A 10,869-nucleotide genomic window follows, 5' to 3' on the forward strand; every position below is an offset into this window, starting at 1 on the left:
AATTTCACCGGACTGACAAAAAAAAAACAAATTATCAAGGATTATTAGAAATTTTTATTATGGGATAGCCTTCAGTATCTTCAGCCGTTTTGATTTTTCAAATTCGGCTAATTTTTGGAGCGTCATTCGATAGACTGTTGCGACAGTTTCGACACTTTCGACGTCATATTCATAAATCCACGTCTCGTCAGCAGTAATGATGCAATGATGAAAATCAGTAAAAATTCCGAGTGAAGGCAATTTTGGTTCATATTTTCTTGAAATTGATGAAGTTGGAATTTAAATTTTATAATTGTCATTGTGATGAGTGCTGAATGTAATAGACTTTAGGCTTAAGTTTTGGTGACCACAGAATTATCGTCGTAGAACACGGTGGGGGTATAATAAATTCTTATTATAAAATTTTGTTAATTTTTTCGCAATTAGAAATATTAGCTTTTAGACAGCACGATTTTCTGACCATTGCCAGCAAAGGCTCTTTTGAAGATGGAAAAAAAAATTTGATCCCATTTTCCTTACTCCCAAAACAAATTGTGATAGTTAAGCGGTTACATGGGTTTCACAGCTTCAAAAAACAAACAATTTTTTATTGTCTTATTTAATTCTATAACATTTATAGAATATTGTCCTAAATTCTCAGTTAAACCCAATCCTAGCTTTGAAAAGTTTAGCGTTCGAGGATTCTAAACTAAAAAAGTCGAGAAATTATCACCAAAATTTGCGTTTTTTGTTTAAACTTTTGCCAAAAAATACAATTTTCATCTCATTTGTTTTTTTTTTTTTGCGTCCAATACCTAGTTAATGGTCTTAGTTCAAACACATCTTTTTTTCTTTCTAATTTTGGTGATCCTGTCAGAAGTTCTGCTATCCGAAAGCACCTTTTTTCCGAGGGACTGCCGGAAATGACAGAGTTTTGAATATTTCCCATAGAAAACTTCACAAAATCTTTATCAAATATGTATCTTCGGAATAATAAAAATTTTATATAATATATTTAATTTTTTATATGACAAAATATTATTGAAATAGGGCGTTTTTGGCTCTACGAAACCCATGTAACCCCTTAAGGCTTTTATAAGGGCTCTTGACTAACCTTGACGTAACACAGTTAGTGTGAAAATTTTATAATTGTTGTATAAATATTTTATTCTTTGCCCATTTCGATGGTCTATATTTTTAAAAATACCATACTAAATTTGTAAATTTTTAAATATTTCTTGAATTACAGACTTCTAATTTTTAATTTTTCTCACTATACCGACAATATCTTTGGAAATCTTGTGTAATTCTACAAATGAGTAGGCCCACAGGTTGTGCTTTCAAAGGATACAGTCAGGATGTTATAAATTCTTATTTAGAAATTAGTAATCTAATTTAATAATTTTTCTGTGTTTTATGTGAAATAAAAGCTCGAAATTAAAAAAAAATTTATGATATTTTGTTTCAAGATGCCCATAGCGCTTTCAAGAAAGGACTTTTAAAATTGTGTATTGATATTTAAATAAGCATATGCACATTACATCATTTATTCTCATACTCACTATACGGCAGATTTTATCATCAGAGACATTAAATTAAAATTAAATATCTGCTTAGACACAAGAACTAACGCTGGCAAATTTCAGTCAGTCTTAATAAAGTCGCATTTGAATTTAATTAAAATATTTTACATTTCCCATACATAAATAGTCGCCTTATTTGTCGTTTGTGCTGCTCCAGACTCGTATTGCTTACTTGGGAATACAAGCAACAATAAAAACATTGCAAATTGTTGGCAATAAATTGTAATAAACGCACTGAGCACTACGCTCTTCAACTACCAAGTAAGGTTCTAACTACACCTCAGCTCCAAGTCATGTACGCGTCCATCGCGGTGTGGTTATTGTGACTGCGAGTGTGTGTGTGCATATTATTGAGACATTTTAAAGAAATTCTCGACATTGAAACAATACAAGTTGGCATTTTGATTAAATCAAATGAATATTAAGAGAGTAAACGCTTGTAGACAGCAGCGAGCTAGCGCTTGACGTACCGACGAAGTAAACAAACGGTCGCTGTGCCTGTTGTAGATGTTGTTGTTATTTAAATAAATTACTTAGCGTAGATGGCAGCTACCTTTGCATTACTGACATAGTGAAGCGTGTGCAAAACACGCTTGCAATATTTCGCTTGACATGCAGCTGTATACGAGTTTGTATATGTGTATATGCATACTTACATGCAAACATACATACATACATAAAAATGCGAGTGAAATGTGTAGAAATTTCACTGACACACCGGAATTGTGTATATATATATATAAACCCCTTACGTACTACCAAATTGCTGGCTCCGTTTGTCTGTATATATGCGAACTACTTGTAGTTAGTCCCTCAGTTTTTATGATATCAGTATGAAATTTTGCACAAGCTATTGTATCTACAAGAAACGGCTCGTTTGCGATATTAGACCATTATGAGATATAACTGCCATATAAAGTGATCGATCCAAATCAAGCCTTTATATGGAAAACTTTTTTACTTGACAATATATCTTCATAAAGTTAGGCATGGATTATTTCCCGAACCAATATTACAAGCTATGGATATTTTTGTTTCGTTTGGACTATCATATTATATAGCTGTCATACAAGCAGATCAATCAAAATTAAGTATTATATGAAAAATTATTTAATTTGACAAGATATCCTATATCAAATAAATTGTTCAAATAGGACCACTCTAGCATATAGCTGCCTTACAAACTGAACGTTCTAAATAAAGGTTAAGCTATTTTTATACCACTTTATGGTATAAAAAATGCAACTGTGAAGGGTGTTATTGTTTCGGCGCAGTCGAACCTAGCATTTTTCTTCTTTTCTTCGGTATGCATTAAACCGATATCTAACAACTGATTTGTCTAGCGGAAATGAGCAGATTGTAGCGTTAACACTTATATGACCTTGAAAGCTTTTATTTTTTTAGGTGTACAAGCATAGTTCCGCAGCCCAAGACTCCGAAATCCCACAACTTATGACTTTAACTTCATACAAAGCTAAGAGTAGTAATAAAAATAATAATCCTTTGAAAGCTTTCGTGCAGCGTTTTCGATACAAAAACTACTCATAAACTTCACTTTATTGCACTGAAGATTCGTTATAATTTAAAATTTTCTTCAATTTTCGTCATCCGTGATTTTATTATATTCAAAACTTTTACAATTTCAATTACCAACTGACGCAAATGTGGCCTCTTGTAAACATTTGCTTGGCAAGCCGCAAATAAAGTTTTAAGACTTACGACAAATTCAAGGCCAAGCACCATGCAAACAAACGGAAAATTCGAGTGAAAAATTTTTGCGGCGAAAAGTAAAAAAAAAAATGATAATAAAATGTGACGTAATTTTTACTTTTCATCACTTTTTCTGCGACAGAGCTGATTGAATTTGCATCAAGTTGCAAAGTTGTGCGTCATAGCAAAATTTATAATGACAACGCGGTTACTGTAAGTTTGCGTGAATAAATATATGCAAAATTTTAAATTCAGTAATTACAGAAAATGTTGGCACATGCAATTATTTTAAGGTAAAATATTTATATATAGGTATTATATTTATATTATATATATTTACATAAATATTTATGTAGATATACGATACAATATATAATATATTAGATGTTAGACATTATAAGAGATTTTCGCAAGCTTATCTTGAGCCGAATTTTTCACCAGAAAAATAATTCGCCCTAGACAACATTAGATAGAAATCACTTGACATCACCCAAGCAAGTTTCCGGAGTTCCTATTGACCAAAGCTGACCAGTCCGGGTGATTGCTTTATGACGATCCAATTGTTTACAGTACAGCCCCGAATTGTTAGTTTGGCCATGGAGGAGTAGCTTACATGTAGTAGATGATCCCTACCAATCCCACCAATTACGCAGCATCACTTCCCTGACCGTCAATCCTGGAACACCGTTTGGGCTAGCTCAGCGCGATTCGAGCAGTATTGTTTTCGCTTGACTCTGTCGTAAGTGACCCACTAATTCCAGCAACCATCCGCTTCCGAAGTCGATCGAGTTTTTGCGATTCAGCAGCGATTCACATAAGAAAATTTGATACATGTAGTTTTTTTGCGTTACCCCGAGAAGCATCCATACATCGAGCTTATTTTCGCATCCAGCTTTAATTAACCAATGGTTAGACATACATGACGGCCGGGCTCAACGATTTCCATAATTATATTCTCGCATCATGTTTCTGCAGAAAAAAACTAACCTGAAACAAATCGAGATACATATACCATATAGACAAATGATCAGACTGATGAGTCGAGATGAGTTTCAGCTGATTGTCTGTCCGTCTGAACGATCGATAACTTGAGTATAAACTGAGATATCGTGATGAAACTTGGTATATATATTCGCAGATAGGCGGAAGCAAATCAATGCCACGACCACAAAACCCCGTTACTCGAAAACATATAAACTGCTATAACTAAGCTAGAAATTATGATACTACACTGAATCTTGGAATAAGGGATCGTATTATTGAGGGGAATCTGTGCTTAAAACTTTTGAAAAGTGGGCATGGCTCCTTCCTCTAACAAGTTTAATGTAAATATTTCTATATCGACCAAACTTGCTAACAAGACAGTATTTTGACACAAAATGATTGAAATCGGAAGATAACCACTCCCCATATAACGGTTATGATCAAAAAAGGATGAGATAACTCGTTAAGTTAATAGGTTAGAAGCATAAAATTTGACAACTAAGATGACACTTAAGAGTGACAAGTAAAGCGAAGCAAAAATCAGACATTGGTTGTGGCATATCGACCTATCAGTGAAATCCCATATCTCAGCAACTACTTAATATTATTATATTTGTTTCCTTGTATCACACTGTGGAAGTAGGTAAAATCGGCCAGCTACCACGTTTACTTCTCTTATATCACAATTTTATATTCCATATGATTATTTTACTTAGCAATATATAAATCGAGAGAATAGGACGCTTCCAAATAAAACTATGAAAATAAAACAAACGGAACAGAGCGTGGTGAACCTTTGGCGCTTGGTTTGCTGTTAAAGTATCAGAAGCAAAACATTATTTACATTTTCAGCCGCCTGGATTCCACTTTCGCCTTTACCGAAGAAAAACTGTATATATGGTGTAGTATTTTTATGTTTTTGCTTGTTTCCATTTTTGATACGTGCTCAAACAATATTGAGTCCAGCAATCACAAAAATGTATGAAAAATTATTTTACTTTAAAGTATGCGTAAATACAGCGCAAGCTGATCGCACTTACAAAACGCGGAACACAGATTACTAGAACCATTTATGGGAAAAATATTGTTGTCTTTTAACCAGACCATATGAAAACTTTTTCAGTTGGACAGGTATCTTCACGAAATTTGGCAGAGAGTATTATTCAAGGCATCACTATAATATTCAAAGATATTATTCGGATCGGATGTCTATTATATAAGTTTCCATACAAACTGAACGATTGGAATCAAGTGCTTGCATAGAAAACTTTTTCATTTGCGAAGGTATCTTCAAAAAATAACCAACGCTTTGCTATCATTTCCGAACATATTATTCAGATCGGAGCCTTATAGCTTATAGCTACAATCCGAATTGACTTATCAAAATCAGCATAAATATATTTTTATACCTTTCTGTGCTATAAAAAATGCACGTGTGAAGGGCATAATAGCTGCGGTGAAACCGAAGTTAACGTTTTTTCTTCTTTTTTGCCATATATTTGCAATAATTATTAATTTCCGGGCAAATTGCCTATATCCTTATAGACACTGCACTAAAAAAAACTATCCATTTAAATTGAAATTGTTGGCCATTTGATCCTTCATGGCCTTAAAAAAATTAACTGTGCTTTTGCCAAGGCCTAAATTAATTCGTATCATAAATCAATTCCTGATTTCCAATTTGAAAGCAATTAACTCAACACAATTCAACTCAATAGCAGCTCAAAAGGCAAAGAAGGGAAATAAGTTTTTATGTGCGCAGGCAGATGCAATAAAACAACTTAATATCTGGCACAAATTTCGCTGATCTAATTTCCATTAAAAGGAAGTAACCTTTATAAAGGTGAGCGCCAGCGATATAATAATTCTATTAAATAGCGCAACAAAAGAAAGGGAGAACAAACTGCAAATAAAAACTTTGCTCGCTGTCCACGTGGCACCCGCCATGCACTTCGCGAGTGCCGCTGAAAAAGTCTGCTTATAATTGATTTATGATAAAATTCACTACAAAAAGATGTTCGACCATTTTTCATGGCCTTCGGAACTGTGTAATAAATTCTTTCTTTTTTTTTTTGTCTGAAAAATGATTATTAGCTGAGGCTTGCGAGCGCGTGCTAATAAAATTAAATCTGATCACTGCACAAAAGGTAAATAACAAACACACGCACATACCAATGGACACCCACACAGACGCACATCTTGGTGCTAACAAACTTCGAATAAGCCGCGAACGCTGTGAATTCGGAACTCGGCCAGGCAATTAGGAAAGCAGACCACATTTGATATGAAAATCTAAACTTAAGCCGCGCCGAGACAAAAGAGTTTCTCCTGCTGCGACGTGTGTCGGTAATTTATGGCCGAATTTGTTTATTAAGAAATTTGCTAAAGATTGCAAGCTTTCTTGTGGTGTTTTTGTGCAGCATCTTCTTTTTGGTTACAAAAGCTGGAAAAACGTGAAAATTTGCATGTTTCACGTTCTTCAAGATTATTATTGTTAACCGCAACTGAGCGAAAGAGATGTGCAAATTATGAAAAGACCTTTCACAAATTATATTTTACGGTTAAGCTTTTTGATAATTTCGGACACAAAGTAGTTGGTAAACGTTAGAAGCAAATAAAAATTCAAACGAGCTAGCTCGTTCAGAGACAGCTGGAAATACAATTTCCCTCAGCTGCCCCAGACTATGCAGCTTCTTGAAGCGTTGTTTGATGCCTTGGACCCTAGAGAGACTTCTCAGATCTTGGAACACAAGCCACGCAAGGTATAACACAAAGCTACTTTGGGGTAGTGTTGATGCTGGACAGACAGACCGCAAAGCTCCTACTTCTTGGCAAGAGGGAACTTAGTAATATTGTAGGGGTCATCTATCCTTAAGTTTCCACCTTCAGAAAAGGGGAAAAATTAATTATTAATTAATATCAATGCGAACGTACAGCCTTCAATCGGATGTGACGGGATATACTAATAACTTTACATAATCAGTGTAGACTGCCTCAATAAATGGAATTTCCCTTTGCTTATATAAAAAAGTTCCAAACCACCTGACGTAAGCATAATAAGCTTTTGACGTCCAAAATATTAATAGCACTTTCAAAAACATCCATGCATCTCAATCTATCGACATAGAATCACCTAATACTTGAAAGCACTTTCTCATCCTTCAAGTATTAAAAAATAATATATACACTTAATGAACTTCCTTAAACAACATCAAACGAAACGTCTGTCATCTTGCTTACATACTGAAACTTTCCAATTCCCAATCAGCTCTCCAACATAAGTATTTGCTTATCAAACTTCGCCACATCAAATGCAAGTCAATACTTAGTCGACAACTTAACGGCAAATCGTTTAAAACGGGAAAAGTTCAAAGTGAAGCGCAAAAGTTGTGTTGCATGTACTGTCATTAGCAGAGCTGGCCAATATTATATAAGCCACATTTCCGTTAATAGCTTAACTAACAAACTTTCCTCGAGCTATGTATTCAAATAAACGGATCAACGATAGTTGTGGCACGGTGATATGGTTTACTATACGGAGATGTTAAATTTACAATAAATAATTGGTGTCAATATCAGATAAAGAAATACAAAGAAGGGAAATAAAAACTTTATATAGGTATAAGCATTTCATCTGAGCTATATGTAAAATGATAGCGAAGATGTGGATCGTACTTCTGTGAAATGGGTAGGAAATCTTCACTATAATATTATAGAATTCTTAAGGTTTTCGTGATATTTACTAAAAACTATAATTGCCTTCTATTAGAGAAAAAATAGTTTGATAGGTTATAGACTTAAATGGATGATATCGAGTAAGAATCATATAGTAAGAACCGATAAAGATTGATACCAAAAAAGCTTTGCATGAATTTCTACGAATTTAAGGATAACTCAATAATCCTTTTCGAGGTTTATGCGACAGTGAAAAAAAACCGAATGTGTTCTAAGATTTCTGCGGAATGGTTACGTTAAGTATCCAAAAGCTTTCCCTAAGGCTATTATACGTTTTATGGTAGGATATGCTCCAAACTTTTTTTGTTGAAAAACATAAATTACTTCAAATTGCAACCAGAGATCTTGCAAATAGTCAATACGTCTCATTTTGTTTATACTGGAGACTGATGAAAGGTTCGTAATTCAAGTTCACTCATTTTAAAACACCTCTAAAAATTATTATTTTAGCAAATATTTAAATATATTTGGTTTGACAATATGAGTTTTATTATTGGACCTTGGAAAAATATAAAGGTATAAAATTGCATGTTTTCAGACATTTAAAAACTTTGCTTTATACGCAAATGATATAAGTTTGATAATAATTAAAATTAGTATTATCTTTGCCTACATTTAGGATGGGAACATTCTGGAATGGGAGGGTGAGAGAAAGTACGCAAGAAAAAGAGAGTAATGGAAAGAGAATAGGACTCATACTTATACCCAGAAGAGAGTTTCTCAACAACTAAAATTAGTATTATCGTTGCCTAAATTTAGGACGGGAGCATTAAAAGGGAGAGCGAGAGAAAGCGTGCAAGAGGGAGATATAGGTAATGAGAGCGATAGGAAGAGAATAACTCATACTCATAAGTTAGGACGATAACTAAGGGAAAGCGAGATAAAGCGCGCAAGAGGGTGAGAGAGAAAGAGAATAAGGTTTACAATAGTACCCTGAACAGGGATATACCCTACCACCAAGAAAGTAACGTCGGAAACTCTAAGAAGTATATGTATACAAATGCCTAACGAGCTGTGTTGACTTAGCTTTGAAGTCCCTCAGTTTTTAAGATGTCGATCTGAAGTTTTATAAAACTATTTTTCTCCTCAAGAGCTGCTCATTTGTCGAAATCGCCGATATTGGACTACTGTAGCATATAGCTACTATACAAATGGAACGATCAAAATCAAGATAAATATATTTTGTACTCTTTGGTGTTATAAGAAATTCACCTGTGTTATGAAGGGTATTATAGCTTCGGTGCAGCCGAAGATATAGTTTGTCCTCTTTTTTTTTATATTTTAAACGATATTTAGTCTTTATTAGCTTTACTCTCTTTTTTTTCAGATGAGCTGCTATTAAGGTCTAAGTATAGTGCCACATCCGGGGAATATGGTGGCTGCAAATCGTGCAAATGTGCATTCGTTTGATTTTTGAAAGGATTCATTGTCTTGATTTTAGACGATATTTCTAAAACGGTCCTTTGATATCTATAAAGTGTCACCTTTCTTCCTGAATTATCATCATCAGTCATTCAAAACTGCTTTGTTTTGTTATTTGATGTTTTCGCCAATAAAAACTTATTATAGATGTCTTCGTTTTTCAGTTTGTCCGGAATTTAGCAAGCTGCTAACGAATGCCTGCTTTGCCTGGCTCAGATCTCAGGTAACAAAAAAATGGGTTAATAACACACAAAAGCACCCTGTATACTCTTCATATTGATCGCATTTACCACATACTGTGTATTTGCATTTCTTTATAACACCTTTACACCCACATATGCATATGAGGATACCAATATCAGTATACATTTGTCAGCAACAGAAAGCAAGAAAGTCATTTGCCTTCTGACAATCATTGTCAATCGATTGCGGCCAGGGTTGTTGGGTCAAAGCAATTTGTCACTGTACTGCAGCTTTGAATGCTTGTCTTGAGAGCCACTTGGTGACATTTCTCGACGCAGCAAAGAGATGAGAAACGCTCTAAAAGGATTACGTAACAATAGTGTCAAGAAGCAATGAAAGATTCTGGCACTCGAATTCTATTTTGATTTTTCGGTGGCACAAAGTGTTGTAAGCGACTATATACTATTGTATTGAACTCTCAAACTGCTCTGATTGCATGTGTAATTTTATTCTTGCTCTGGTATTTGTATCTCTTAGGAGCACGTAGGATATTTGTATATATTGAACTGCATACTCGTATATATCTCTTTTTGCTTCAACACTTACCCCTTCTTGTGTACTCGTAACTTTGTTAAAACCTCACACGCTTTGATTTGTATTGACAATTATTTTCGTTGCTATTCGAAGAAAGAATTGAAGGGTAAAAAGTTTATTGGCAACAACACAAACAGTGACAACAAAACCAAATTTTACTTTCAATAAAACTTGCGAAGAAACAAGTGCAGAGTCGTGTTTCTATTTTATTTTTTATTTTTTTGTTTTGTTTGTTATGTTTGTAAATGCGAAAAGTTGCCACATTATTGCCAAAGAAGTTACAATGCAAATGAGTTCCAGTTGCTGGGTAAGCACGAGTGCAAACTATATAGTAAATATTGAAGACAAACTGGTTATATGGTTCTGACTCAATTACGACTGACTTGCTTTGGTATCCTGTCTATAAGAACGCGTGTACGTTGAAGTCGCATCTATACCGGCATCACAAATTGCAACGTTAATAGATGAACTGGAAAACGCTTTATGGTAAAACGTTCACTTTCCAGCATATACACGTTTACATATACACCTCGCTCAATGTCGGCGATTATTCAAATCAAAAGGCTAGAGATACCGATATATTATATTTTAAGGTTATAAAGCGAGACATCGAGAGAAAAAGCGATGTTGTTTTGCTTAGCGTAATTGTGATTGTGTGCAAATTGTGTTGCCTTTGAAA

General features: G+C 34.3%; 1 long non-coding RNA gene across 1 annotated transcript in view; it reads right to left on the bottom strand.

Moving 5' to 3' along the window:
- Positions 1-10,337, bottom strand: part of LOC118683466 (uncharacterized) — a 68,766-nt gene extending 58,429 nt beyond the window's left edge. The window contains exon 1 of the long non-coding RNA XR_011396620.1: positions 10,203-10,337. This is a non-coding gene — a long non-coding RNA (uncharacterized lncRNA). The remainder of the gene's footprint in view (positions 1-10,202) is intronic.
- Between the last annotated feature and the right edge of the window lie 532 nt (positions 10,338-10,869).

The sequence above is a fragment of the Bactrocera oleae genome, chromosome 5 (genome assembly GCF_042242935.1).
Source record: "Bactrocera oleae isolate idBacOlea1 chromosome 5, idBacOlea1, whole genome shotgun sequence".
Classification (NCBI taxonomy): Eukaryota; Metazoa; Arthropoda; class Insecta; order Diptera; family Tephritidae; genus Bactrocera; species Bactrocera oleae.